Genomic DNA, 6,000 nt, shown 5'->3' on the forward strand with positions numbered 1-6,000 from the left:
TCCATGCTATCAAATGTCATTGTAAACACATCAGATGAGAGATGTTTAGCTTTCTGTTGCACAGATGTACCACACTTTCATGTTCTCTTGAAAGCTGTGGTGTAAACTTAACCCACAGCTGCAATATTAGATTTAAGAACAGAACAATTAAATTGTGGAGTACCAATTACACTATATTACTCCCTGCTTGTTAAAGCAGCTTTCAGGATATAACAAGGCTGACTGATTATGAGGGCCCATTTTTTTGTTGGATTTTTGTTGTTGTTGTTGTGCAAGTTAATAAAAATCCAGTGGTGCTATAACTTTAAGAATTGATTACAACACATTCCGTAATCCCAAATGTCAGCTTTAGGAAATATTTATCAAGGGCTGGGGGAGGACTAAGTGGTGTGCCATGTGATTCTTCACTGTGGTAGATGGACTGGAAAAGCATTGCAGAGTTTCAGGGGAGCTGTGTTTGTGGATAAGAGCAAACTCACTGTATAAATATTTAAATACTTGAGCACAGTGCAGGGAGAAATTAGGAAACTTCATCTTTGAGCACTCTGGCAGTTTGTGGTGCACAGCTTTGTTACAGGGTGAGTGCACTTACTGTCAAAGGAGATGGATTGAGAAATTTCTGCAACCTGTTCCTTGAGGAAAAGTACTGGATTTGATATATTCCTATTTGATCTCTATGGCTGAACTTCTGTGGCCAGATCCTCAGTTGACTTCTGACCTTCCATTTTGGGGTATACAGCCACAGTTTATATTTCAGCAAACATTATTACATGTACTGTTGCAGGCAACACACTATTTCCCTCAAAGAGAGGCCTGAGACTGATTAAACTACAGAGTGATCACTTTCTGTACCCCAATAGGGGAATGTTTTCAGTCTAAAGCCGAATTCTTCCTGCCCTCAGAACATTACTCTCACTCATATTAAGGAGACAGGACAGCTATTTCTTAGAGACTGTCAGTTGATTTATTATGTGCTCTCTTCTGATTTCTCTCTTACACACTGGAGAAAGTACAGCCTGACTACCCCTGCGCTTGGGGAACAGTTAGGGAGAAATCTCTGCTCCACTGGTGCAATAATAAAACTCCCAGGAACTTCAGTCTTCTAGATTTGCCCCATGAGGTTTATAGTCTGGCACTTGCTTTTCTACCAATGTGGAGTTTTTCCTGGCTTACTTCAATTTTTATAGATTTAGAGTTGGTCAGCATTTGAAGACTCTATTTTAGCTGGAGTCTGAAAAAATCTGATGGAGTACCCATTAGGGAATTTGCACCTCTAGCACAGGATCACATATTTCCTAGAATGTGCTCCCTCTTCAGGCACACGTGTTCTTGGAAAATATAGTTCTCTTAATTGCTTCAGAAGGATTTGAAGAGCTGCCTTCCATAAATTTAAAAAATGCTCAAGTTGTCATATTTTAATCCAGAGGATACATTAAGTATAACTGCACCAACTTTTTGTGGGCAAGCTGCTGTAAAGTCTTGATTGACCTTTATAATATGGGAAAATATCATACATCTAGAGTTTCTGTTTGACAGAGAAACTGAATTGTTTGCCCTTTCCTGCATCTTTATCCTTCCTCATCTTTTAGAAAGTCTTCATCTCCTGAGCTTATCAAACTTGTCAAGGTGGTTCCCCCCTCCACTTCTGTCTTTTTCTATTGTCGTGTCTGTTCTGCTGTTCTCCGTTGGGGGAAACAGGCAGCTGCAGTGGACCTGAGTGCAACAGTTGGCTTTCTGGGCATAGCCTCACTGTCTGCTTTTCCTGGTATTCTCATCAGCTCTTGCAAACTTAATCCTTCCTTTTCAAGTAAAAAACTTTGGTGTTTTTTTTTCTTGATAAAGTCAACATGATGGTGATAAATTCCTGTGATTAACCAAGTCTGAACTACCCAAGCTGCTGAACTAAGAATGGGCTTGTTGTGTCATTTATGCAAGTGTAGATCAGGTTAAGTCTTGCTTTGAAGTCAATACTGTTGGTTTAAAACTAGTACAATTAATTACTAGTACAATTTGCAACTAGTACTATTTTAAAATAGTACAACTGCGAGAGGAACCTGTCAGTGTGAGGTGAGCTGCCTGCATCTGTTTCAGAGGGGTTTGAACACTGGTGTCTCTGGACTGTTTCACAGCTGCTGCTCTTCACAGGGGACCAAGATATGAAGTGGATCTATTTAAGGTAGGATTTCAGCTGGGTTTTATTTTTTTTTTTTTTTTTTTTTAGCAAAATGTTTGGTTGAAGGTGTGTTGCATATTTCCCTGTACTGCTGAGACAGGGAACAAAGTAGTGATGTAAGAAAAGCAGTCTATACTAAAGGTATTTATGTACTTTCTAGCCTACTTTGAAATCCAATAGAGATTCTCAAATATATGATCTGTATTTGTGCATGAAGTTTAACTGCTCTTCAATTTAAAACATAGATCAGGACCAGATTTTAAAGAAACCATACCACCAGCTGAGAAATGGCAGATTTCATGCCGTGATTGGAAGCTGACACATTAGATGCCTTCAAAAACAGCATCTAGGTGTTTGCCTCGTTTACTAACACATCCAGGGTGGTTTGTGCTCCCTGCAGATCAGTCACAAGATAATGAGGACTCACTTTATCCATTCCAGAGGCAGAGCTTCAGGCTTGTCAAGCTGGTCCCAAAACCACACAAAATCATAGTTCAGCACCATTGGAACAGGAGTCCGGGGTCTGGGTTAGGCTGGTTGCTCAGCACTGACTAAAGAGGGGAGTGTGTTTCCACATATGTAGCATGTCACCGACAAGTGGCATAAAGAAGCAAAGATAAATGCACTTATATCACATGCTAACCAAATGAAAAGCCTAAGTGTAGTGCCATTACAGGATCTGGAGAGATGTGGTAGACCTGGAGACTTGGACTGGATCCAGTTGTGTGCAGGGAGCAAGTGCAGGTTCTGATAACAAACTCCATGCTGCTTCTCTCCCCACGTCTCTCTTGGAATCAGTCTTAAAGGTGCAAAACTTATTATCCAGCATAAACAGAACAGACAATTGGGGATACAAGCATCATAAAGTCACCCCAGGACATCTGTGCAGAAACTGTTCTGTGCATTGCTGGGGATTCTACTTTCATGCGGGAGCTGCTTTTCCAGTGACCCTCCCACCAAGGACACAGCTACTCTCAGAGTGGCCAGAAGAGGCATGATATTTTTTATTGTTCCAGGGCCATCTATTTACACTTTTGGCATTTCCTGATGTGCTGTACATCCTGATACAAACTCTGACTCCCACTGCATACTCCAATGCCCATATTTTAAAATCTGCTCAATGAACCACTGTAACCTAAGAATTAGAGCTCTAAACTGCATACAAGAGACCCAGTTCTGATCTGCCTCTGTTCTGCTAAGCAATTGCAGATAAGAAACATTAGTGTTCCTTGCCTCATTTCTATTCCTCTATAGGACTCTGATAGCAATCCTAATTTGTTTGTAAAACAATAAGTTGAACTGATGAGAAAAGCTACAAGAGTGAAATGTTGCTATTATCTGAGTGATCTTTTAATTTTTACATCTCAGAATGTCTCCATTAATCCTGTAAAAGTCACAAGTACTCTGTTTATGAGATCTAGAGTATGAAACAGTACAATGATGAAGACTAATTATAAATCATAGGAAAAAAAAATCTGGTAAACAGATTCCTTTAACATTTCCATTCTGTGCAGGCTTTGTCAGTGTCTTATGACAACGATGCCAGTTGGATTAGAAAGATTTTTAAAATGTGAATCTATCTTTTCAAAGATTTGTAGCCAAGCCTTTCCAGTTTGTTAAAATGTAATTAGAGTCTGCTTGTTAATATAATGTTCATTGATTTTTAAAGTACACAGACTTCAAAGCTAGAAACAAATAAATAAAAAGAGGGATAATTCAAACCAGAGTGGAACAGCTCGGACAGTTTTACTCTTTTTTGCCAGGATCCCGAAGCTGTTGTGTTCAAACAATGCCACAGCTTCAGTGGAAATGTGAAGATTAAATCCAAACCCTGCATGTCAGCTTTTTTTTGTAAATGACTATCCAGGATTTTAATAAAATGTCCAACCACAACAGATTATGTTGCAGGGATTTTTATTGTCTAGCATCTTGTGATAGTCTTCTGTTTCTCTAACATGTATTATAAACCAGTGCACCTAGCAAGAATCCATGGAATTTTGGTACCTAATTCAGTTATGCTCTTCTGAAGAATAATCTGAAAGGAACAAAAGAGGAAAGGGTTCACAGGATGATGGATGGTTGCAAAATCTCCCAGTTTCACATCAGGGCACAAGATGGAAGGTATATAAATATAGAACATAATTTGACCACACTCATGGATGAAATTATGCCAGTTCAAAAAAGACAAGTGGACATAACCTGAAATTCAGACAGAAATTCAAAGATGTGATTGAGGAACACCCTGAGGAGAGAGCAGAAGCAACACTAGCACTCAACTCCTCAATAGGAAGGTGGCCTTGAGAACAAAAAGATGGAAGGGGATATCCATGGGACAACTCTAGCCAAGGGCAGGAGAGAGGATGAAATTAGCTACTGTGGGAGATATGAAGCTGAGAAACAAATTTATTCAGCTAGAGGAGGAAGACAATTCAGAGGCAAAGAAGAAAGAAAGGGAAACTACCCCCCAAAGACCAAATGACAAGACAGTGGAGACACCCAGGACTGAGACTCCACAGCAGAAAATGAAGGGGGAAATAAAAGACTTTTTCACACAAGAGGGAAAAAAGATCCCACCACACCAATGGACAGGGGTGTCCATGGCAGCAGACAGGTTCCTTGATGGTTTGGAACATGAGAAGAACAATGTGGAGCCAAAAAGCAGAGAGATGCCTTGTTCTTCCATGAATAGGAATGTTAGATGTGAACCAAAGGCAAAGAAAATAAGGAAAACTGGTGGAATTAAGGATTGTCTTCTATTCAGGACAAGTGATACTGTGGAAACAAGTGAAGAACAACCCCAACAGAGAGAGGACAGTGCTTTAAATTACAGATGATCTGGGATTTTCTTCCACAAAACTCTTCCAGTCCCAATGGAAAATGATAAGCTAATAAAAAAGTTCCATTTCCTCAGAACTAGCCCTGTGAAGGAAGCTGCTGAGAGGCAAGCAGCTACAGCAGATTCCTCTGAGGGCAGGCTCCATTTGGCTACTTGTGATACTTGCCTTCCAGGACTGAAAATTTCAGTGAGCAAAGCCAGCTTTTAAGCGTAAAACAGTGAGAAACAGGCACAAGAACTCTGTCTGATTTTAATGCTGGGTTTTAACAGATGGGTAAAGGAATATCCTGGTGGTGAATATAGCAAGGGACAAGGGACCCCAAAAGAAGACAGGAATACTGGCAACAAAGTATTCATTCTGTGCTGGTCCCAATATTTGAAGATAGGTTTTTTTTCCTTAAAGGTTTTGGAATTGCCATTCACTTTAAAATTGCAGATTTGCCAGGTAATGCCATCCATGGTGAGCATAGAAGGAGTTCATATGTGTAATGACATCTAAGCTTTGTATACAATATAAGTGTTCTGGTCTCTATCTGTTCTTTAAAAATTAAGAGGCCACCTAAGTTTTGAAATGGCTGCACAGTCATGCTAGACAGTACTGACAGGAGATGTAGGCAGTGAAAACACTTTACCAAGTGGTGAAAAAGAAAGTGCCAAAGGACGAAGGGGAGTCACTGAGTTCAGGATTGCCCAGTTGCCTTGGAAACTACTGTTTGTAACAATCTCCTGGTCTGAGTCTTGTTGAGTCATCCCATGAGGCTGCAGACATGGCTTGGCTTAAGCCATTTCAATAATAAATATCCATTACCTTGGTTGGCTTTGACTTCACCAAGCTATGGATAAAAGCACCTCAGCAGGCAGACAGGAGATAGAAGATCATAAATTGCTACTGAGTTTAGGTGATGGCAACTTTCAAAACAGGGATGATGCTGATGACCACGAGGGAGCAGCAACTGCTTTCTTTGATACTTCTGAAGGCAGCAGGAATATT

The sequence above is a fragment of the Geospiza fortis genome, unplaced genomic scaffold, assembly GCF_000277835.1.
Source record: "Geospiza fortis unplaced genomic scaffold, GeoFor_1.0 scaffold185, whole genome shotgun sequence".
Taxonomy (NCBI): domain Eukaryota; kingdom Metazoa; phylum Chordata; class Aves; order Passeriformes; family Thraupidae; genus Geospiza; species Geospiza fortis.